We start from the raw sequence: 24,813 nt of genomic DNA, 5'->3' as shown, positions 1-24,813 counted from the left end.
GCTATTGGGCTGATGCATGGCAGATGCAGTATAATGTGGATAAATGCGAGGTTCTCCACTTTGGTGGCAAAAACCGGAAGGCAGATCATTATCTGAACAGCAATAGATTGGAAAAATGGGAAGTCCAGCGAGAACTGTGTGTCGTTGTGCACCAATTGCTGAAGGTCAGCATGCAGGTGCAGCAGGCGGTTAAGAAGGCAAATGGTATGCTGTCCTTCATAGTGAGAGGATTCGAGTACAGGAGCAAAGATCTCTTGCTGCAGTTCTACACGCCTTGGTGAGACCACACCTTGAGTATTGTGTGCAGTTTTGGTCGCCTTATCTGTGGAAGGATGTTCTTGCCATGCAGGGAGTGCAGCGAAGATTCACTAGCCTGATACCTGGAATGGAAGTAATGATGTATGAAGAGAGATTCGGTCGATTAGGCTCATATTCGCTAGAGTTTAGAAGATTGAGAGGGGATCTCATTGAAACTTATACAATTCTAACAGGACAGACAGACTAGATGTAACGAGAAAGGATTAATTAGCAATCTTGTTGTACGAGGCCCCTTGGGTCGGAGCGATTATAAAATGATCGAATTCTTCATTAAGATGGAGAATGAAATAGTCGACCTATAGACTAGTGTCCTAAATGTAAATAAAGAAAACTATGATGGTCTGAGGTGCGAGTTGGGTAGGATTGATTGGGGAATGGCACTCCAAGGGTTGACGGTGGATAGGCAATGGCACACATTCAAAGGCCACATGGATAAACTACAGAATTTGTACATCCCAGTTTGGCATAAAAATAAAGCAAAAAAGGTGAAGCAACCGTAGCTAACAAGGGAAATTAGGGATAGCATAAGATCCAAGGAGAGGACATATAAATTGGCCAGAAAAAGCAGTAATCCTGAGGATTGGGAGCAATTTAGGATTCAACAAAGGAGGACAAAGGGATTAATTAAGAAAGGGAAATTAGAATATGAGAGTAAGTTTTCAGGGAACATAAAAACTGACTGTAAAAGATTTTATAGATTTCTGAAGAGAAAAAGATTGGCGAAGTCAAGCGTAGGTCCCTTGCAGTCAGAATCAGGGGAATTTATAATGGGGAGTAAAGAAATGGCAGACCAATTAAATACATATTTTGGTTCTGTCTTCAAAAGGGAGGAAACAAATAACCTCCTAGAGATGTCGGGGAACATAGAGTCTGATGAAATGGAGGAACTGAAAGAAATCAGTATATGCCGGAAATGGTGTTAGGGAAATTCATGGGATTGAAGACCGATAAATCCCCAGGGCCTGATAACCTACATCCTAGGATACTTAAGGAAGTGGCCCTAGAAATAATAGATGCATCGCTGATCATCTTCCAACATTCGACGGAATCTGGAACAGTTCCCATGGATTGGAAGGTAGCTAATGTTACCGCACTATTCAAAAATTTGGTGGAGAGAAAACGGGGAATTACAGACTGGTAAGCCTGACATTGGTAGTGGGGAAAATGCTAGAGTCCATTATAAAAGATGTAACAGCAGAACACTTGGAAAGCAGTGACAAGGTTGGACAAAATCAACATGGATTTACAAAAGGTAAATCGTGCTTGACTAATCCACTGGAGTTTTTTGAGGATGTAACTGGTAAAATAGATAAGGTAGAACCAGTGGATGTGATGTATTTGGACTTCCAGAAAGCTGTCGATAAGGTCCCACATAAGAGATTAGCGTGTAAAGTTACGGCACATGGGATTGGGGGCAAGGTATTGACTTGGATAGAGAACTGGTTGGCAGACAGAAAGCAAAGAGTTGGAATAAACGGGTCTTTTTCCGAGTGGCAGGCAGTGACTAGTGGGGTAACGCAGGGATTGGTCCTTCGACCCAAGCTATTTAAAATATATGGTAATGATCTAGACAAGTGAAGTCGATGTGATATCTCCAAATTTACAGGCGAAACAAAGACTAGTGGGCGTGTGTGCTGTGAGGAGGATGCCGAGAAACTCCAGGATGATTTGGACAGGTTGGGGGATTGTGCAAAAAGCATGGCAGATGCAATATAACGTGAATAAATGTGAAGTTATCCACTTTGGTGGCAAAAATAGGAAGGCAGATTACTATCTGAATGGCAATAGATTGGGTGAAGGGGAAGTGCAAAGAGACCTGGGTGTCCTGTGCACCAATCGTTCAAGGTTAGCATGCAGCTGCAGCAGGCGGTTAAGAAGGCAAATGGTATGTTGGCCTTCATAGCGAAAGGGTTTGAGTACAGGAACAAGGATGTCTTGCTGCAGTTATACAGGGCCTTGGTGAAACCACATCTTGAGTATTGTGTGCAGTTTTAGTCGACTTATCTGAGGAAGGATGTTCTTGCCATGGAAGGAGTTCAGCGAAGATTCACCAGGCTGACACCTGGGATGGCAGGAATAATGTATGAGGAGAGATTTGGTCGATTGGGATTGTACTCTCTGGAGTTTACAAGAATGAGAGGGGATCTCATTGAAACTTATAAAATTCTGACAGAACAGACAGACTAGATGCAGGAAGGCTGTTCCCGATGGCGGGGAGTCCAGAACCAGGCGTCATAATTTAAGCATAAGGGGAAAGCCATTTAGGACTGAGATGAGGAGGAATTTCTTCACCCAGAGAGTGGTGAACCTGTGGAATTCTGTACCACAAAAGACAGTTGAGGCCAATTCATTAAATATATTCAAGAAGGAGTTAGATATATTTCTTAAGGCTAAATGGGTCAAGGTATATGGGGAGAATGCAGGGAGAGGGTACTGAATTCGGATGATCAGCCATGATATCATTGAATGGCGGAGCAGGCTCGAGGGGCCGAATGGCCTACTCCTGCTCCTATTTCCTAAGTTTCTATGTTTCTATGTCTGTCTCCTGGAATGTGTTTTGCTTTTCACTTTAGTATTGCAGCTCTCATAAAATTGCTGCTGACAGTAAATAATAATTCTAATAGGCCGAAGACCGTTAAAAAAACAAGCCTGGAGGCTTTGTGTCTTAATGCGAGGAGCATTCGTAATAAGGTGGATGAATTAGCTGCGCAAATAGAGGTAATCGAATATGATTTGATTGGGATTATGGAAACATGGATCCAGGGTGGCCAAGGCTGGTAACTCAACATGCAGGGGTATTCAATATTGAGGAAAGATAGGCAAAAAGGAAAGGGAGGTGGGGTAGCTTTGCTGGTTAAAGAAAGGATTAACACAATTGTAAGGAAAGATATTGGCTCTGATTATGTGGAATCTGTATGGATAGAACTGAGAAAAACCAAGGGGCAGAAAACGTTAGTGGGAGTGGTATATAGACCTCCAAACAGTAATGTGGAGGTTGGGGATGGCATTAAAAGGGAAATTAGAGAAGAGGACAATAAGGGCACAGCAGTCATCATGGGTGACTTTAATCTACATATAGATTGGGCTAACCAAATTAGTAACAATACTGTGGAGGAGGAATTCCTGTAGCGTTTACGGGATGGTTTCCTGGACCAATACGTCGAGGAACCAACCAGAGAGCAGGCCATCTTAGACTAGGTATTATGTAACGAGAAAGGATTAATTAGCAATCTTGTTGTATGAGGCCCCTTGGGTCGGAGCGATCATAAAATGATCGAATTCTTCATTAAGATGGAGAATGAAGTAGTCGACCCAGAGACTAGGGTCCTAAATGTAAATAAAGGAATCTATGATGGTCTGAGGTGCGAGTTGGGTAGGATTGATTGGGGAAAGTCACTCAAAGGGTTGACGGTGGATCGGCAATGGCACACATTCAAAGACCGCATGGATAAACTACAGAATTTGTTCATCCCAGTTTGGCATAAAAATAAAACAAAAAAGGTGATGCAACCGTGGCTAACAAGGGAAATTAGGGATAGCATAAGATCCAAGGAGAGGACATATAAATTGGCCAGAAAAAGCAGTAAACCTGAGGATTGGGAGCAGTTTAGGATTCAACAAATAAGGACAAAGAGATTAATTCAGAAAGGGAAATTAGAATATGAGAGTATGCTTTCAGGGAACATAAAAACTGACTGTAAAAGCTCTTATAGATATATGAAGAGAAAAAGATTGGTGAAGTCAAGTGTAGATCCCTTGCAGTCAGAATCAGGGGAATTTATAATGGGGAACAAAGAAATGGCTGACCAATTAAATACATATTTTGGTCCTGTCTTCACAAAGGATGACATAAATAACCTCCTAGAGATGACGGGGAACATAGAGTCTGATGAAAGTGAGGAACTGAAAGAAATCAGTATATGTCGGGAAATGGTGTTAGGGAAATTGATGGGATTGAAGGCTGATAAATCCCCAGGGCCTGATAACTTACATCCTAGGATACTTAAGGAAGTGGCCCTAGAAATAATAGATGCATTGCTGATCATCTTCCAACATTTGATGGAATCTGGAACAGTTCCCATGGATTGGAAGGTAGCTAATGTTAACCCACTATTCAAAAAAGTTGCTAGAGAGAAAACGGGGAATTACAGACTGGTAAGCCTGACATTGGTAGTGGGGAAAATGCTAGAGTCCATTATAAAAGATGTAATAGCAGAGCACTTGGAAAGCAGTGACAGGATCGGACAAAATCAACGTGGATTTACAAAACGTAATTCGTGCTTGACTAATCCACTGGAGTTTTTTGAGGTTGTAACTGTTAAAATAGATAAGGGAGAACGAGTGGATGTGGTGTATTTCGACTTCCAGAAGGCTGTCGATAAGGTCCCGCATAAGAGATTGGCGTGTAAAGTTAAGGCACGTGGGATTGGTGGCAAGGTATTGACTTGGATAGAGAACTGGTTGGCAGACAGAAAGCAAAGAGTTGGAATAAACGGGTCTTTTTCTGAGTGGCAGCAGTGACTAGTGGGGTACCGCACGGATCGGTCCTTCGGCCCAAGCTATATATATTAATGATCCAGACAAGGGAACTTGAAGTAATATCTCCAAATTTGCAGACGAAAAAAAGCTGGGTGGGCTTGTGTGCTGTGAAGAGAATGCTGAGAAATTCCAGGATCATTTGGACAGGTTGGGTGATTAGTGATTGGTGATTGGGCAAAAAGCATGGCAGATGCAATATAACGTGGATAAATGCGAGGGTATCCACTTTGGTGGCAAAAACAGGAAGGCAGATTATTATCTGAATGGTAATAGATTGGGAGAAGGGGAAGGGCAACGAGACCAGGGTGTCCTTGTGCACCAGTCGCTGAAGGTAAGCATGCAGGTGCAGCAGGCGGTTAAGAAGGCAAATGGTATGTTGGCCTTCGTAGCGAAAGGGTTTGAGTACAGGAACAAGGATGTCCTGCTACAGTTGTACAGGGGCTTGGTGAGACCACATCTTGAGTATTGTTTGCTGTTTTGGTCGCCTTATCTGAGGAAGGATGTTCTTGCCATGGAAGGAGTTCAGCGAACATTCACCAGGCTGATACCTGGGATGGCAGGAATGATGTATGAGGAGAGATTGGTTCGATTGGGCGTATACTCGCTGGAGTTGAGAAGAATGAGAGGGGATCTCATTGAAACTTATAAAATTCTGAAGGACTGGACAGACTAGATGCAGGAAGGATGTTCCCGATGGTCGGGGAGTCCAGAACTAGGGGTCACAGTCTAAAGATAAGGGGTAAGCCATTTAGGACAGAAATGTGGAGGAATTTCTTCACCCAGAGAGTGGTGAACCTGTGGAATTCTCTACCACAGAAGGCAGTAGAGGCCAATTCATTAAATATATTCAAGAAGGAGTAGCAATTATTTTTTAAGGCTAAAGGGATCAAGGGGTATGGGGAGAAAGCAGGGACAGGGTACTGAATTTAGATGATCAGCCATGATCGCATTGAATGGCGGAGTAGGCTCGAGGGGCCGAATGGCCTACCCCTGCTCCTATCTTCTATGTTTCTATTTTTAACTCTGGAACAATCTGCTGGTTCGGGCAGTGGACGCCGATTCGCTGAATTTCTTCAAGCGAGAGCTGGACCTGTTTCTGGCTGGGGCAGATTCACCTCTTGCAACAGCTCGGTACTGTGAGGGATACAGGGCCAGGGTGATTTCCTGGGCTAATTCCACTCACCTAGATGTGTCAGAGAGGATTTTCCCCGAATAGAAACCGAGATGGAATGGACACACGCTGTTTGAAAGGCGGGCTGATGGGGTTTTGGTGGCAGTTAAATTCTACACTGGCTGAACGGCTATGTTGCCAACGGCTCGTTGTTTTGGTGTTGTGATTCTCGCTAAAGGGTTTCACTGATTGATATGTGAGGTCACATGTACAAATCCCGGACAAGCACAATATGTTCCCATTTGTAGTGAATAACCATCAGTTTCTTGCGCAGCACAAACCATCTTACCTCGCGCTTGCTGCAACATATATGTAATAATAATGACGCACGCCTTCAATGCATCATTATTGTGATTCGAGTTCCGAGCAATGTCAGGCTCCATAATCATAATTGATCATAAGCTGCCATTCAGCGATTCTGGTTTGTCTAAATTGAGACTCAAAATGAAAAAGTCCTCGTTTGCTCCGCGTTTCTATAGCCTCCCACGTCCCTATAATGTCCGATTCTCCCAGTTATTCACACAGAAATTGCTGCCCTGCCAATCCAGGTCAGTAAGCACAGGAGTGATGGCTGGATGGGACTTGGTGCGAGTAAGGACATGGGCAGGCAGGATTACCTCAGTTTTCTGAAGGATGGAACGTAGCAGGCCGGCCAGGCGTGCTTTGGAATAGTCAAGCCTGTTGTTTTCTGTTCTGGTCACCGCACGCAGGAAGAATATATTGTCCTTGGAGTGGTGCAGTGCAGATTTACCAGATTAATACCGTGGCTTACAGGGTTAAATTATGAGGATTAATTGTATAAATTTGGCTTCTGTTCTCTTGAATTTAGTAGGTTGATGGGTGAGCTGATCATGGTGTTTTAAGTGTTAAAAGGTTTAATAGTGTAGATAGAGTTAAACTCCTTCCTCTGACTGGGGAATCAAGTACAAGGGGGAAAAATTTAAAACTACAGCCGCTGCATTCAAAAGTCAAATCCGAAAGCATCTTTTCACATAAAGGTTTGTAGGAATCTGGAACTCTCTCCCCAATAATTCCGTGGGGGTCAATTGTTGCTTCCAAGACTGAGATCGGCAAGTTGTTGTTAGGTAAGGGGATCAAGCTATATGGAGCAACGCCAGACAAATGTAGGTGAGGTGCAGATCAGCCATGAACTAATGTAATGTCGGAGCAGGTAGAAGGTTGAAAGCACTACACCCGCTCTAAGTTCGGGAATTCTGTTCTCTTCCTTCTCAGATAAGTTTACCCTATATTAGGTGTCTGCAGACTGGATCAAGAAATCGTCCTTTCACTCCTTCTATTCTGGAAGGTCGCTTCCCCCGAAGCAACTCCACCCTTCATTCTCCTTTTCCAGTTCTGGCACAGCTAGAAGCAGAGGAGGTCGAAGCTGGACCAGGTTCAACCATACACAGCAGTACTGCGCATCAGCCAGCAGAGGGAGCAGCAGAACCAGGTGGTGCAATACTTCACAGCGGCCAGAGGAGGGAGCAGAAATACCAGGTGGTGCAATACTGCACAGCGGCCAGAGGAGGCTGCAGCAGTGCCAGGTGGTGCAATACTACACAGCGGCCAGAGGAGGGAGCAACAGTACCAGACACACCTGGATACTGTTGAACAAACATACACACGTGGAGGGATTTTACCCCTACCCGCTCGGGGTTAAAATCGAAATTTTCAGCCTAGTATGGAGGCAGCTGCGGCAATGGAGAGATCTACAAGAAAGTAACTCATGTGGAATACCAGATTACAAGAAGAAACAGCCTCAAAAGTAAAAGTGAGCTCTTTAGGGCTGATATCAGGAGAATGATCAACACTTAGAATGGACTCCAGGCAGAGCGGTGGTGGTTAAACCCTCGGAATGATTTATAGGAATAAACTGGATTAAACAATGAGGTGAAGACTATGGATGCCCTGGAGGGCTGTATTAGAATGGGCTGAATGGCCTTCCTCAGAGGTAAGGATCTTGTGATCATTGCGGGTAGGTGTGAAAACTGTGTCCTTCCCAGCCCCAATCATTATTTATCTTAATGACTGCCTGTATACTGAATAAAACTGGGACATCAATCATTCTGGCCAATTTTTATTCCTCAATCAACATAACAAAAAATAACAGATGATCTGGTCATTATCTGATTGCTGTTTGTGGCAGCTTGCTGTGCGCAAATTGGTAACCATGTTTCCTACATTACAACACTGATGTACAACAGTACTTCATTGGCTGTAAAGTGCTTTGGGACGTCCGTTTGTGGTAAAAGGCGCACAATAAATGCAAATCTTTTGTTCATTTATCTACTTTAATGCGATGAAAATTCAGAACTGGTTGAATATCGCATTCAACTTCCAGAAAAAACTCGTTTATACAAATAGTAGGCCGTAGAGATTACCTTTGATCCGGCATATTTGCACTGACCCTCTTATCAAAGCGCTTGAGATTCACGTGGATTGATTTGGAAACTGCTCTTTTATCTTTCCAAATGTTTCAAAGGGAATTCAAGGTCAAAAGTCGAGAGCAAAATGAGGGCTCGTCCGGGATTTGAACCCGGGACCTCTCACATATTCTATGCTAATTAACCCGAAGCGAGAATCATACCCCTAGACCAACGAGCCATTGATATAAAAAGCACCACTTAGAGCGTTTCCATAAGTAAGCCATGTGTTGGCTGTTCTTGATAAGCAGAGCACTTGAGCCCGGGACAGCTCTGACATTGCCTTGTCTGCCAGTCTTCTGAAGCGCCGCACTGCTCCACTCAGACAGTTAATGAATTGTTAGGACGGTAATGTATAGAGGCAGCAGGTACCCATCCCGAGAGCAGCAGCAGCGTTTCTGGATTAGTTTGGTGCGAGGCCTCAGATTTGCACAATATCTCAGCAAAGGCAGTGAGAAGATATGGAGGCAGTGAGTGATGCAACAACCGCCCAGGAAGTGACCATTCGTTTCTGTGACTGAGGCAAGTTTTGTTTGGGCAGGGGGTTTAATCTCAGTTCATAGCCCCACCCATCTCCTCCCATGCCCATCGTGATTTCTGCCACATTTGCACATTCAGGACCAGGCCCGGCAGATTCATCCCTGTCTCACCCGGGGGCGCTGAGGCTCCAACCGCCCCTGATTATCATTTCACCCATCTGTAAATTAAAACGTAAATAAAACTGCTTTACAAAGCACAGGTGAGGACGGAGACGCTGTGACCTTTTGACGAAATCTCAGCCCCATCAGACAGATGTTTTTGTCTATAAAGATCAAAGCAGTTCCTATTTAGTCCCAGAAAACTTCGGTTCAGACCCGTAAGCATATTTAGACCTACAAGGTACCTACCCTGACAGTGGGAGCACCATCACAGGCACAGACTTTATAGACGGAGCCAGTCAGCTCCTACCCTAACACAGGGAGCACCACCACAAGCACAGGCTTTCCTACACAGACCCAGGTAGCTCCTACCCTGACACAGGGAGCACCATCACAAGCACAGACTTTCATACACAGACCCAGTCAGCTCCTGCCCTGACACAGGTACCACCATCACAGACACAGACTTAACTACACAGACCCAGGGAGCTCCTATACTGACACAGGGAGCGTCACCATAGGCACCGACTGTCCTACACAGACCCAGGGAGCTCCTACCCCGAACCAGGGAGCACCATCACAGGCACAGACTGTCCTACACAGACACAGGGTGCTCCTACCCTGACACAGGGAGCACCGTCACAGGCACCGACTATCCTACAGAAAACCAGATAGCTCCAACCCTGATCCATGGAACACATGTGCTGACCCAAGAGCTCCTGCTCCGACCCATTCGCTCCTACATAGACCCAGACAATTCCTACAATGACTCAGCCAGCACCTATGCATGAGCCACTACACTGACATGGGAACTTCCTACACGGGCATGGACAGTTCCAAGAAAGGCACAGAATGTGCCTACACGGACCCAGGCATTCCTACGCAGAACCAGACAGCACATACACAGACCCAGACATTCCTATTCATAACTAGACAGCCCCTACGCAGACCCAGGCCGCTCCTACACAGACATTCCTACACAGACCCAGACAGCTCCTGCTCAGACCCAGACCTTCCTACACAGACACAGACAGCTCCTACAAAGACCCAGGCACTCATACACAAATCCAGACAGATCCTGCACAGACCCAGATATTCCTACACAGACCCAGACATCTGCATCATAGAAACCAAAGCAAAATGCTGCTGATGCTGGAAATCTGAAATAAAAACAGTAAATGCTGGATATACTGAGCAGGTCTGGCAGCATCTGTGGAGAGAGAAACAGTTAATGTTGCAGGTTGATTGCCTTTCGTTAGCTTCTTCATAAACCCTGGTTGCTCCTACACAAACCTTAAATTAATTAAAGGAGTAAGTCATGGCAGGAGAGCTCAGACCCGTGTTCTGCTCCTCTTGCTCCATGTGGGAAATCAGGGACGCTGCCAGTGTCCCTGACGACCATGTGTGCGGGAAATGCATCCAGCTGCAGCTACTTGTAGACCGCATTGCGGCGCTCGAGCTGCGAGTGGATGGGTTGTGGAGCATGCGCGATGCTGAGAGGCTCGTGGATACCACGTTTAGCGAGTTGTGCACGCCTCAGGGTAGGGCAGCACAGGGAGTGACCATCAGGCGGAGCAACAAAGGCAGGCAGGTAGTGCAGGGAACCCCTGCGGACATCCCCCTTTCAAACAGGTATACCGCTTTGGATACTGTTGAGGGGGATGACTCACCAGGGGAAGGCAGCAGCAGCCAACTTCCTGGCACTGGGGGTGCTCCTGCTGCCCAGGAGGGGGGGAAAAAGAGTGGGAGAGCAATAGTGGTAGGGGATTCTATAGTAAGGGGAACAGATAGGCGTTTCTGTGGCCGTAAACGTGACTCCAGGATGGTTTGTTGCCTCCCTGGTGCCAGGGTCAAGGATGTCACTGAGCGGCTGCAGGGCATTCTGGAGGGGGAGGGTGAACAGCCAGTGGTCGTGGTCCACATTGGTACCAACGACATAGGTAAAAAGAGGGATGAGGTCCTGCATCAAGAATTTAGGGAGCTAGGTAACAGATTAAAGGGCAGGACCTCAAAGGGTGTAATCTCTGGATTACTCCCAGTGCCACGTGCTAGTAAGTATAGGAATGGGAGGATAGAGCAGATGAATGCATGGCTAAAGAGTTGGTGTAGGGGGGAGGGTTTTACTTTCCTGGATCACTGGGCCTGCTTCTGGGAAAGGTGGGACTTGTACAAGTTGGACGGGTTGCACCTGAACCAGAGCGGGACAAATATCCTTGCGGGGAGGTTTGCTAGCACTGTCGGGGGAGGTTTAAACTAACTTGGCAGGGGGATGGGATACAGAGGGGAGCTGAAATAGGGGGGGATGTGCTGCCAATTATGGAGGAAAAAACAAGTCAGCTTGGTAGACAGGGCAAATATATAAGGGCAAGGCTGGATGGCATCTATTTTAATGCAAGGAGTCTTGCAAATAAGGTGGATGAACTGAAGGTGTTGATAAACACATGGGAGTATGATATTGTTGCTATCACGGAGACATGGTTGAGGGAGGGGCAAGACTGGCAGCTCAATATTCCGGGGTACAGAATCTTCAGGCGAGACAGAGGGGGAGGTATAAGAGGAGGGGGTGTCGCAATATTAATTAAGGAGTCAATTACTGCACTAAGGAGGGATGATATATTAGCAGGGTCCTCTAATGAGGCCATATGGGTGGAGCTTAAAAACAAAAAGGGGGCAAGCACTTTGCTGGGAGTGTACTATAGGCCTCCAAACAGTCAGGGGGAGATAGAGGAACAGATATGTAGGCAAATCTCAGAGAAATGTGCAAATAATAGGGTAATAATAATGGGGGATTTCAACTTCCCCAATATTAACTGGGATAGTCAAAGTGTGAAAGGCTCAGAGGGTGTAGAATTCTTAAAGTGCATCCAGGAGAGCTTTTTGAGCCAGCATGTAGAAAGTCCTACAAGAGAGGGGGCGGTACTGGACCTAATTCTAGGGAATGTGGCCGGCCAAGTGGAAAAAGTGCTAGTAGGTGAGCACTTTGGTGATAGTGACCATAATATGGTAAGATTTAAGGTGGTCATGGAAAAGGACAGGGATGGGCCGGAAATAAAGGTTCTAAATTGGGGGAAGGCCGATTTTAATAGGATAAGGCAGGATCTGGCCAAAATGGACTGGGATCAGCTACTTGTAGGAAAATCCGCATCGGAGCAATGGGAGGCTTTCAGAAGGGAGATTGAGATCATACAAGGGCAACATGTTCCCATAAAGGTCAAGAGTGGTTCCAAAAACCACAGGGAACCGTGGATGTCAGGGGATATACGGGAATGGATTAGGAAAAAAAGGAGGGCTTTTGGTAGATACAAAAGGCTAAAGACAGAGGAAGCCCTAGAGGAGTACAAAAAGTGCAGGGGGATACTTAAAAAAGAAATTAGGAGATCAAGGAGGGGCCATGAAATAACACTGGCGAGCAAAATAAAGGAAAATCCGAAGATGTTTTATAAGTATATTAAGGGTAAAAGGCTAACTAGGGAAAAAATAGGGCCCATTAGGGACAAAAGTGGCAATCTGTGTGTGGAGCCGGAAGATGTAGGAGGGGTTCTAAATGAATTTTTTGCATCTGTTTTCACTATGGAGAAGGACGATGTAGACATAGAAATAGGGCGGGGGGACTGTGATATGCTCGAACATATTAACATCGAGAGGGAGGAGGTATTGGCGGTTTTAGCTGGCCTAAAAATGGATAAATCCCCAGGCCCGGATGAAATGTACCCCAGGCTGCTGTGTGAGGCAAAGGAGGAGATTGCGGGGGCTCTAACACATATATTCAGGACCTCTCTGGCCACAGGGGATGTGCCAGAGGACTGGAGAACCGCTAATGTAGTACCATTATTCAAGAAGGGTAGTAGGGAAAAACCGGGGAACTACAGGCCAGTGAGCCTAACATCAGTGGTAGGAAAATTACTGGAAAAAATCCTGAGGGACAAAATTTGTCTCCACTTGGAGAGGCAAGGATTAATCAGGGATAGTCAACATGGCTTTGTCAAGGGAAGATCATGTCTGACTAATTTGATTGAATTTTTTGAGGGGGTGACTAGGTGTGTGGATGAGGGTAACGCAGTGGATGTGGTATACATGGATTTCAGTAAGGCCTTCGATAAAGTCCCGCACAGGAGACTGGTCAAGAAGGTAAGAGCCCATGGAATCCAGGGTGCCTTGGCACATTGGATACAAAACTGGCTTAGTGGCAGAAGGCAGAGGGTGATGGTCGAAGGTTGTTTTTGTGACTGGAAACCTGTGGCCAGTGGGGTACCACAGGGATCGGTGCTGGGTCCCTTGCTGTTTGTGGTCTACATTAATGACTTGGATATGAATGTAAAGGGTATGATCAGTAAATTCGCGGATGATACTAAAATTGGTAGGGTGGTAAATAGCGAGGAGGGTAGCCTCAGTCTGCAGAACGATATAGATGGGTTGGTCAGATGGGCGGAACAGTGGCAAATGGAATTTAACCCGGAAAAGTGCGAGGTGATGCACTTTGGGGGGTCTAACAAGGCAAGGGAATACACAATGAAGGGAAAGACCCTAGGCAAGACGGAGGGTCAGAGGGATCTGGGTGTGCAGGTACACAGATCCCTGAAGGCGGCGGAACAGGTGGATAAGGTGGTAAAAAAGGCATATGGGATACTTGCCTTCATTAGCCGAGGCATAGAATATAAGAGCAAGGAGGTTATGATGGAGCTGTATAAAACACTGGTTAGGCCACAGCTGGAATACTGTGTGCAGTTCTGGTCGCCACACTACAGGAAAGATGTGATCGCGTTAGAGAGGGTGCAGAGGAGATTCACCAGGATGTTACCAGGGCTGGAGCGCTTCAGCTATGAAGAGAGACTGGGCAGATTGGGTTTGTTTTCCTTGGAGCAGAGGAGGCTGAGGGGGGACATGATTGAGGTGTACAAAATTGTGAGGGGCATAGATAGGATGGATGCTGAGGAGCTTTTCCCCTTAGTAGAGGGGTCAATAACTAGGGGGCATAGATTCAAGGTAAAGGGCGGGAGGTTTAGAGGGGATTTGAGAAAGAACTTTTTCACCCAGAGGGTGGTTGGAGTCTGGAACTCACTGCCTGAAAGGGTTGTGGAGGCAGAAACCCTCACAACATTTAAGAAGCATTTGGATGAGCATTTGAAATGCCATAGCATACAAGGCTACGGGCCAAATGCTGGAATATGGGATTAGATTAGACAGGGCTTGATGGCCGGCATGGACACGATGGGCCGAAGGGCCTCTATCCGTGCTGTATTACTCTATGACTCTATGACTCTAACCTACACTGACTCAGATATAACATACAGAGCCAAACAATTCCCATCCTGACACAGACTGCCCTTACACAGATCCAGATATAACGTACCGACCCTGACAGCTCCGACCCTGACACAGACAGTGCTTACTCAGATCCAGATATAATATGCAGAACTAGACAGATGCTACCCTGACACAGACTGCCCTTACACAGATCCAGGTGGTTGGCCCAGAAATTAGGTTCGGGGGCTTGCCGCGCGTGCAAGCCCCCGATGTGCACTCACCCGGCACGCCGACATCTGAAGCCTGGGCCTGCTTGCAATTCCTGTCACTGGCCCGGTTCAGATGTCAGCGCGCTGTGCTTGCCTGATCCAGCGGCGTAGTTAGTGCGATGTGCCGGCTGGGATCAGGTGAGCACTATGCAGCCAATCAGGGGAGGGGAAACTTCATTCATGAGTTTATAGTAAGATCTGTCAAACTCATGAAAAGTAGTGCGCCCAAAAGACTAGTATAACTTTAAATAAAATTTTAAAAAGCTTCCCAATAATTATATAAACTATAAATAACTTTAAAAAACCATTTTAAACAATTAATCAAATTTTTGAAAAAAATAATTTTTTAAGAAATCGGGTCTAAAAATAAACTTACCTTACTGTAAAGTCCTTAAGAACAATAAAGCTGTGGAAAAAAATTTATAATTCTAAATAATAGACCACTTACCTTAAAGAATCAAGTCCTTACGCCTCCTTTTTATATGTCTAAAAAGTTCAGGCCCTTGCACACGGGCAAACCTGTCAAAAAGAAGGAAGTTCAACGCGTGCGCGCAGGACCTCTGAACCCCTTGGAGGAAATGCTGGTTTCCTGCTCATGCGCTGTGCATGCTGATATCCGGCACTTCCAACGGGCCCACACGTGAGTACCCCGTCCGTACTCACGCGTTGGGACCGGAATTACTGGCCCAACTGTATGTTGGCATCGTCAGAAGAGATGCGATGGAGAGGGAGGAACTTAGAAAAAGGAATAGAGTCCTTACAGGAAGCAAGGTGGGAGGACGTGGCGTCAAGTTAGCTTTGGGAGCAGCTGGGCTTCTTTGGTTGAAGTGAGTAGATTCAAAGGAGAAGTAGTTCAATGTAAGTTCAATACAAGTTCAGCCAGGCGGTGGAGGTTGGTAGTGGATGGTGACTGTGATGGCCTCCGTTCAAGGAAGAAGCGGAGGGTCATCCAGCCGTCCTGGTGGGGGATGGAGGTGTAGCGGGATTGGACGCCCACAGTGAAAGGGAGACGGTGAGGACCAGGAAACAAGAATGTAAGTGATGTTATTTTTCCCACAGCAGCTTTCAAATCACTGGCATTATCAATGGATTTGTATTTTGACGTGAAAGGAATTTGTTGAATTGTGTACAACTGCGCGTCGCTGTTTATATCACCAGGATGGCCGAGTGGTTAAGGGATCTGAGTGAAGATTGAATGTACGTCATTACGTGTGAATTCTGAGCCCCCCAATGTTGGATGTTATCGATTGTGATAACTCATCGAAGTATTGTAATCATTGGAAAGGAAATTTCAATATTTATATTTCACATTTCCAGGCAGCGTTGCTACATTTACAGCAGGTGCTCCGCCGATTGACAGAAAATAGGAAAAGGAGTGGGCCACTCAACTCTTCGAGCATATTCCACCATTCAGTGAGATCATGGCTGACCTGGATCTTAACTTCACCCACCTGCTTTGAACGTCTAATCCATTCGTACCCTTGTCTAAAAGAAAACTATCGATCTCAGGTTTAAATTATTAATTTAATTGGCAAAAGAACGCGAGGTGAGATTAGATTGTTTTATTACTGAGGCGATGAGTTTTTTTATTACTCAGAGGGTAGTTATGGTCTGGAATTCATTGTCTGAACTGTTGGTGGAAGCAGATCGGATCGCTGATGCAATAGTCAGGAGGGAATTGGATAAATACTTGATGACGAACAATGTGCAGGGCTGTGGGGAAAGTGCGCCATTCTATGGTTCTATGATGCGACAATCCTCTACCTCAGTGACCTTGTGTTTTCACCGGTAAACCGCAGGTCACGTCTCCAATTCACGCCCGTATCGGCAGCGACTTTCTCACCTTTAATGTGATGTTTCTCTTTTTCTCGCTCTATGATTCGCTCTATTTCTCTCTGTTGCTGTATTTATTTCCTGGTGTCAGTCTCTCTGTATGTCTCACTCAGCCTCAGTCACTTTCTGTAAGCTTTTCTAATTGGGTCACTGTTTATCCGTCCAACTATTACCTTCTCTCCGTCACTCTCTCCATCGCCCCCCCACATCATTTTACTCTGCACCTCACGTGTTAACCCTTTAAGCGCTGGTTCAGTTTACAGCTTGCTGATCCTGAGTGTTTCACGTGCATTTTAACATTATTCCTTCATAGGTGTTCAGTGTTGAACGGGAGGGTTACATGGTCCATGGGCTAAAAGCCGAGGGAGTTCTTGTTTAGTTACGCACGATCAGTTCAATGCATCACTTGCCCAGCTGCTGTGCTTTTGCAGTTCAGCTTTTCACCGTTCGTAGCTTTAGAAAATGTCTTTATCCTCTCACATTTTTAGATTATGCTGACGTGTAGTTTGCTCGGCGCTGAAAACTAAATTTAGAGTCTGCAAGGGATTTGTCGAATTTTCAAGCACTGCGCGGCACGGATTCTATCACCAGGATGGCCGAGTTTTTAAGGCGTTAGATTAAATTCTAATAGAAGTGTGTTTGCGTGTGCTCGAACCCCACTTCTGGTAGATGCTCAGGCAACGGGGGTTGAAAATAAAACATCCAGCCAATTTTGGTATGAAATGGATTAAAAGTCATTTGATCTCTGCAAGGGATGGTGCCATATTTATAATTCACCCTTCAAGACAGCGTTTCTTCATTTACAATTGGTGTTCTGAACATAGGAACAGGAGGAGGCCATTCAGCCCCTTGAGCCTTTTCGCCATTCACTGAATTCCTGTCTGAGCTGTGTCTTAACTCCATCCATCTGCTTTGGCAACACATCATTTCAACGCATGTCTAGCAAAGACGTACCGATCTCAGGTTAACATTATTAGTTGAGCTGGCATATACTGCTATTTTGTGGGAGAGAGTTCCACACTGCTGCCAACATTCACGTGCAGAAATGCTTCCTAACTTCTTCCCCGAATGGCCTGCCTCTGATTTTACAATTATGTCCCCTTGTCCTAGACTCCGCCACCAACGGCTAAACATGATTTCTCTCTATCTACCTTATCAATTCGTTTCAAAATCTTAAAACCTCAATCAAATGCTACAACCTTCTAAATTCCAGGAAGTAGAAGCCCAGTTTATGTAATCGCTCCTCATATTTTAACCCTTGGAGCGCTGGTAACGTTTTGGTGAATGTGCACTGCAACCCCTCCATTGTCAATCTATACTTTCTAACGGCCGGTGCCCAGAACTGTACATAGAACCAGGTGTCTGTTAGCTGTAGAATAACTTCCTCTCCTTTATATTCTAGCCTCTCGTTATAAAGCCTTATATGCTGTGCGATTTCTTGATTATTTCTGTACCTTACTGCTACCTTTTAGTGGTCTGTGTGCATGAACCCGAAATAACTTCGGAACTCCACTGTTCCGATCTGTGCACCATGTAATCAATACTCCGATCTACATTTTTGGTCTAAAATGAATGACGACATAATTACCTGCATTGAAATCCATCAGGCACGGTTTCGCCCATTCACTTAAGCTATCAATATATCTTTGTAATTATATGCTGCTGGCTACACGACTTACCGTAGCACCAACCTTTGTATCATCGGCAAACTTGGATATATGGCTCTATATTGTGTTTTCTAAGTCATTAATGACGATAGAAGGAACAATTTATTTAATATCAACATTTATGAATGGGCCTTGCTGGGACAACCTGGCAGGGTCTGTGGGGAGAGGAAGTTGGAGTTAAGGTTTCAGCCCGATGACCATCTGTTACTACAAATAAACATCACGCAATTGTTAGTAGTTTTTAAATAGTGAAAAAGAAAACTCGCTCTCCTATAGCAGCTTTCACGACCATGGGACGTCCGGATTGCTCACGAATGCTCAGTCTGAGTCCCGACAGGACCACTAGGATCCAGACCTCATTACACCCTTGATCCTAACATGGCCAAAGGCGAGGTGAGAGTGATTGCTCTTAGCATCAAAATAGCATTAGGCCGAATGTTGCATCAAGGAGCCCGAGTAAAATTGAAGTCAATGGAATCTTTCGGGGGACGTGGGGTAGGGGGAAACTCCTCTGCTGGACACATGCCTAAAATAAAGGAAGATGCTTGTGGTTGTTGGAGGCCAATCATATCAGCACCGGGACATCACTGCAGGAGTTAATCTTCACCTGCTTCATCAAAGACCTTCCCGCTATCATAAGGTCAGAAGTGGGGATGTTCAGCGATGATTGCACAGTGTTCAGTTCCATTCTCATCCCATCAGATAATGAAGCAATCCTGGCCTGCATGCAGCAAGAACTGGACAACATTCAGGCTTGAGTTGATACGTAGAAAGTAACAATCGCGCTACACAAGTGCCAAAGCTTCTTCCACAGCACCTCCCAAAACCGATGCCTGTACCTCCTAGAAGGACAAGAACAGTTAGTGCATGGGAACACCAACACCTGCAAGTTCCCCTCCAAGGCATGCACCATCCAGACTTGGAAATATATTGTCGTTCCTTCATTGTCGCTGGGTCAAAATCCGGGAACTCCTTCCCTAACAGCACTCTGGGTATCTTCACCTCACGGACTGCAGTGGTTCAAAAAGGCACTCATCACCACCTTCTCAAGGGCAATTGGGGATGGTCAATAAATGCTAGTATTGCCAGCGACCCCCACATCGCATGAATGGCGAATGTTTAAAAAAAAATTGCTTTACAGAAAATGAAGTACTTTTTGAAGCGTGGTCACTGCTTGTAATGTATGAAAACAGGGCTGCCAATTTCTACACAGCAAGATCCCACTGGTGATGTTGGCTCTCGGACACAGATATGCCCAGGACACCTAGGAGAACTCACTACCTGTTAGAATCATAGAACCCTAGAAATTTGCGGCACAGAAGGAGGGCCATCGGCTCTGGACGAAAGACCTATCCAGCCTAATCCCACTTTCCAGCTATTGGTCCGTAGCCTTGCAGTTTACGGCACATCAAGTGCATATCCAAGTACTTTTCAAATATGATGAGGGTTTCTGCCTCTACCACCATTTCAGGTAGTGCGTTCCAGACCTCCACCACCCTTTGGGTGATAAAAGTTCTCCTGAACACCCCTCTAATCATTCTACCAATTACTTTAAATCTATGGCTCCTTGTTATTGACCTCTCTGCTAACTGAAATAGGTGCTTCCTATCCACTCTAGCTCGGCCCCTCATAATTTTATACACCTCAATTAAGTCTCCCCTCCGCCTCCCCTGTTCCAAAGAAAACAACTCCAGTCTGTCCAATCTTTCCTCAACGCCAACATTCTCCAGTCCTGGCAACACCCAAAGGACAACAGAGGACTCAAACTGAATGTAATTGGAAAGAGCACCAGAGGGCAGATGAGGAAACATTTTTTTACATTGCGAGTTATTATAATCTGTAATGCTCTGCCTGAAATGGTGCTGGAAGCAGATTCAATAGTAACTTTCAAAAGGGAATTGGATAAATACTTGAATTGGAAAATTTTGCAGGGGTATGGGGAAAGAGCTGGGAATAATTGGATTGCTCTTTCAAGAGCACGACGGGGCAAATGGCCTCCTTCTGTGATGTATGATTCTCTAATTATCTGAAAGGTTTTATTGAAGGATTCATGTAAATGAGGCTGTTATTTGCCTGCTCCACTATCTCAGTTTATTTCTGTGCACAGGTGCCTGTTCTGTTTCAACCTCATTGAAATGATTCGGGGTTCGGTACTAATGAAGCTCAAGTTAAACTCTGACATACGGCGTAGTGGCCAAGTGGTAAGGTGTCGGTCTCGTAAACCGAAGAGCATGGGTTCGACCCCCATCTACGCCTCGGGACATTTATCGCATTTAATTTGACATTTCTTATGTTTCTCCTTTTTATCTCTATCAAATACATTCATAACTTTGAACATTTCTTTCAACTCTCCTCTTGACATTCTTTGCTCTAAAGAGAAAAATCCCTGCTTCTCCAGTCTCTTTGCATAAATGAGGTCCCGCATCCCTGGTACCATTCCAATAAATCGATTCTGCACTCCCTCCAAGGCCTTGCCTTCTTTCGTAAAGTGTGGTGCCCAGAATTGAACGCAATACTCCAGGTGAGGCCTCACCAGTGCTTTATAAATGTTTAGCATAATTTCCTTGCTTTTATACTCTATTCAGCTATTAATAAAAGACAGGATCTCAAATCCGTTTACACAGCTTTCTCAACTTATCCTGCCACCTTCAATGATTTGTGTGCGCACACCCCATGTGTTCCAGTTCGTGCACCCTCTTTCAAATTGTACCATTTAGAGCTGGTTAATTAATTGCAGGGGAGAGCATTCTGAGTGGTTTCGGGGCCAGTGGTCTGCAGAGGGAGCCGATTAAACGAAATAATCGGCCCCATTAAAGTTCTACCATTTAGTTGACATTGCCTCTCCTCATGCTTCCGACCAAAATATATCACTTTGCACTTCTCTACGTTAACTTTATCTGCCATGTGTCTGCCCATTTCACCAGTCTCTTTCTCTTCATACTCCCCCTTTGTAGCTCTTACTATCTGCTTTGTGACCCTTTGCTGTTCTTTGTAATTTTCCATTCACCAGGATCGCTGCAATGTTTTGCATTTGTGTTTGCTTCTCCTTTTATTTTAATGCGGTCTCTTACCTCTAGCCGCCCATGCCTATTTTTTGGCCAGTAAAGTTCTTGCCCCTCAGATGTTTAAACTGATTCAATTTCATCTTAAATTATTTCAGAACACCTCCCACTTCTGTCGTTTTACTTGTGAACAGATTTGCCCAGTTTATTGTGGCCAGGCTCTGTCTTGTTGAAGACGGCCTTGCCAAAACGTAGAATCTTTGTAGCTGCTTTGCATTTCTCCCTCTCAAACATTGCGGTGAACTCGAACATGTTATGATCACTATTAAATACAGTTTCACGTACGCTAAATCTGATGAATAAATCTGGCTTGTTACTCATTACTAAATCTAATATGGCATGCCCCCTTCTTGGTTCTAGGACATATCGTTGTAGAAAACTATCCCGGACACACTTAAAAAACCTTTCTGATAAGTGCTAGTCTGCTTACCCCAATCTCTGTGAAAGTTAATATCCCCCATTAATACAACACTGCCTTTATGACGCGCTTGTCTAATTGCTGCATTTATACAATCTAGCACTTCAGACCAGCGACCAGGGAGCCTATACACAAATCCAACTGTCTTAATCGCTCAGTCTTAAATCGTTTCCTATTTCTTAATTCTAACCATAAATTCTCCACTGTCTGTTTACCTCTCGTTATATCCTCCTTAACATTGAATTGATTTCATCCTGAATCACTAAGGCTACTCCTCCCCCTGCACCATTTCCCTATCTTTCCTGTAGTCCTCCAGCAGCACCTCCGCCCCTTTGTATTCCCGCCATCTTGAGATTAAGGCTAATATTCCATGAACCTAGCATTTTTTTGTACGTGTCCGGTAGTTTGAAGTAATTACTCTACGTGGACTATTAAATCTCTCTGCTCCTCCACAGTTCCTAACTATTTGCCATTTTGAAATTACTCTAATCCACCCGTCAGCCACAGTTTTGCCGATTCACTTAAAGTATAAATGTTCCCTTGCAAATTTCTGCTTCCACCTACACTACTTACTGTGCTGCCTAACCTGGTGCCGTCAGCAAACTTGGACATACGATGGAAGTCATCGAACTGTGAAAGAGGGCTCAGAATGGGAATCGAACTTTGGGCTGGCGTGAAAGGGCGTTGGTATTCGGAATGTACAAAATACAGTCCCCAATGCTCCGCTTATCTGCAGCAGACCGAACGTAATTCGTAATATATGTTCGATCCTTATTGGTTGCTGTAACCTGATGCTGTAGCTCGGTGAATCATTGTTTCAATATGGAAAGGGTTTTGCCTCTGTGGGACAATCAGTTAACACGGTCGGCCGTGAGCTCAAAAATTAATGGTTCTACGAACGATCGGGTAGTCTTTACATTATTGGCTCACAGTTTCAGATTTCAACGTGTGTTTTGACTGAAAGGAAATGTGCTACATACATTGCCAGCTGGGCAGAGCTGACATTCCCACCATTAACCCTGCGATCGGAAGCAGGCACATCAAAAATATGTAAAAGCCTGAGATTGGCTTCACGGAAATCAGATTTCATCTTAGCAGACAAGTCTCCGAAAGGCCAATGGGAGGCTGTACTGGTTGCAAGAGAGCTGGTTAGCTGTGACATGCATATTTCCGCAGTGATCCAGACCAGACTCTATCCAGGTTTCCACAATGAAAGTCACACCGTTTATTTTGGAAAAGCAAAATGATACTTACATCCTGACTGGTTTCAGTTGATATTTGAGAGATCATTATAAGATCCTGCAGGGCTGCCTCGGTTAATAACAATTGTCTGAAGCTGCATTTCAGACATGCCATCAAATCCATCGTTTTGTTGCCGTTTTCCAGAACACCGAATGAGTGAGGCCGCGAAAAGGAGCTCTCTTCAATCACCCGCTGCTGGCAAGAAGCCGCGAATGTGGCCTCAGTCAGCGCATTACAGCCCATCTCTGGTGAACACGATACCACTGAAGCAGAGTTGTGCACAACTTTGCATCTCTCGCCAATAGGTGACGTTGTGGAGGTCGATATTATAGAATGGTAGAATATTACAGCACAGAAGTGGGCATTCGGCCCATCGTGCCTGTGCCGGCTCTTTGAAAGAGCGAAACAATTAATCCCACTCCCCTGCAATTTCACCATAGCCCAGTATTTTTTTCAAGTAGTTATCATATTACATTTTCAAAGTTACGATTGAATCTGCTTCCACTACCCTTTCAGGCAGTGCATTACAGATCTTAAATATCGCTGCGTATTAATGTTTCCTCATCTCTAAACATAACAGAAGTCTTTCATCCCTTGTGCCATTCTAGTAAATCTCTACTGCAGACTCTCTGAGGCCTTTACATCCTTCCTCATTGTGGTGCCCAGAATTTGCCACACTACTCAAGCTTATGCCTAAATGATGTTTTATGAAGTTTGAGCATAGATTCCTTGCTTTTGTTCTCTATTTCCCTGTTTATAATATCAAGGATCCCGAATGCCGAATGCTGTCCTGCTGAATATTTAAAATGTTGCCAACCCATCAGCAAACTTTGAAATTTGCTCCCGATACCCAAGTCCAGGTCATTTATATATAACAGGAAAAGTGATGGTGCTATTACCCACCCCTGGGGGACCCTACTGCAGCGAAGGCAGCGCATTGCTGTCCATCCTTGGGAAGCAAGATACAATATGGCCTGGCAAAGCCTCCTCATACACCGAGCACAACGACATAAAATCCGTGGAGATTGAATCCAGGTCAATCGGCCTTCCAGCAACAGTTGGCGAGGACCGAATGAAATGAAACGTTTTACTTGCCTCAGTGAAGAAATCACTGGATAATGTTACAGGAAAAAAACAGAAAATGCTGGAAATACTCAGCAGGTCAGCCAGCATCTGTGAAGAGAGAACCAGAGTTAACGTTTCGTCAGAACTGGAAAAAAGCAGGAGAAAGAACAGATTTTAAAGCAAGTGTAGGTGCTGGGAAAGGGGTAGGGAATGAAAGAACAACAAGGATGGTCTGTGATAGGATAGGAGGCAGTAGAGGGTAAGAGACATTAACCGATATTCAAGGCAAAAGGAGCTGGTAATGGGGCAGCTTAAGAAACAAAAGATGGCTCTAGATGAAGTGTAAATTGCCCTGACAGAAGGAAAGGCAGCTGCCATGTGGGAGCGAAGAAAATAAAACACAAATAAACAAAAAAGAAGTGTGGAAAAAAATATACATGCTAGGTGCCGATGTTATGGTCTGAAATTGTTGAACTCTATGTTGAGTCCAGAAGTCGGTAAAGTGCCTAATCAAAAGACGAAGTGCTGTTCTTCGAGCTTACTTTGAATTTCAGTGGAACAATGTAAGAGGCCTAGGAAGGTGAGGTCTGAGCGGGAGTGCAGCGGAAAATGACAGTGACAGGCGACCGAAGCTCCGGGTCACCCTTACGGACTGAATGGAGGTGTTCTGCAAAAGGCCACCCAATCTACGTTTGGTCTCCCCAGTGTACAGAAGACCCCATCGTGAGCATCGAGTACACTATAGTAAATTGCAAGAAGCACAAGTAAATCGCTGTTTCACCTGGAAGTGATGTTTGGGGCCCCTGACAGTGGGAAGCAGGTGGTATAAAGGCATGCGTTGCATCTCCTGTGCTTGCACGGGAAGGTGACGGGTGAAGGGGAAGAGGTGATTGGGGTGATAGGGGAGTGGACCAGGGTATCGCG

The 24,813-nt window shown here is 45.2% G+C and overlaps 2 non-coding genes across 2 annotated transcripts; one reads left to right on the top strand and one right to left on the bottom strand.

Moving 5' to 3' along the window:
• Nucleotides 1-8,543: 8,543 nt before the first annotated feature.
• Nucleotides 8,544-8,632, bottom strand: trnap-cgg (transfer RNA proline (anticodon CGG)). Its single transcript is given in 2 exon segments — nt 8,544-8,579; nt 8,597-8,632. It is a non-coding gene; the product is annotated as a tRNA-Pro (tRNA).
• Nucleotides 8,633-20,286: 11,654 nt separating this feature from the next.
• Nucleotides 20,287-20,358, top strand: trnat-cgu (transfer RNA threonine (anticodon CGU)). The gene has a single exon. It is a non-coding gene; the product is annotated as a tRNA-Thr (tRNA).
• Nucleotides 20,359-24,813: the final 4,455 nt, after the last annotated feature.

Source organism: Somniosus microcephalus, unplaced genomic scaffold, assembly GCF_052327205.1.
Source record: "Somniosus microcephalus isolate GS21.2 unplaced genomic scaffold, FLI_Smic_1.0 unresolved_chr1, whole genome shotgun sequence".
Classification (NCBI taxonomy): domain Eukaryota; kingdom Metazoa; phylum Chordata; class Chondrichthyes; order Squaliformes; family Somniosidae; genus Somniosus; species Somniosus microcephalus.
Note: the sequence above shows the minus strand (reverse complement) of the source record. Positions and strands in the feature narration are given on the sequence as shown.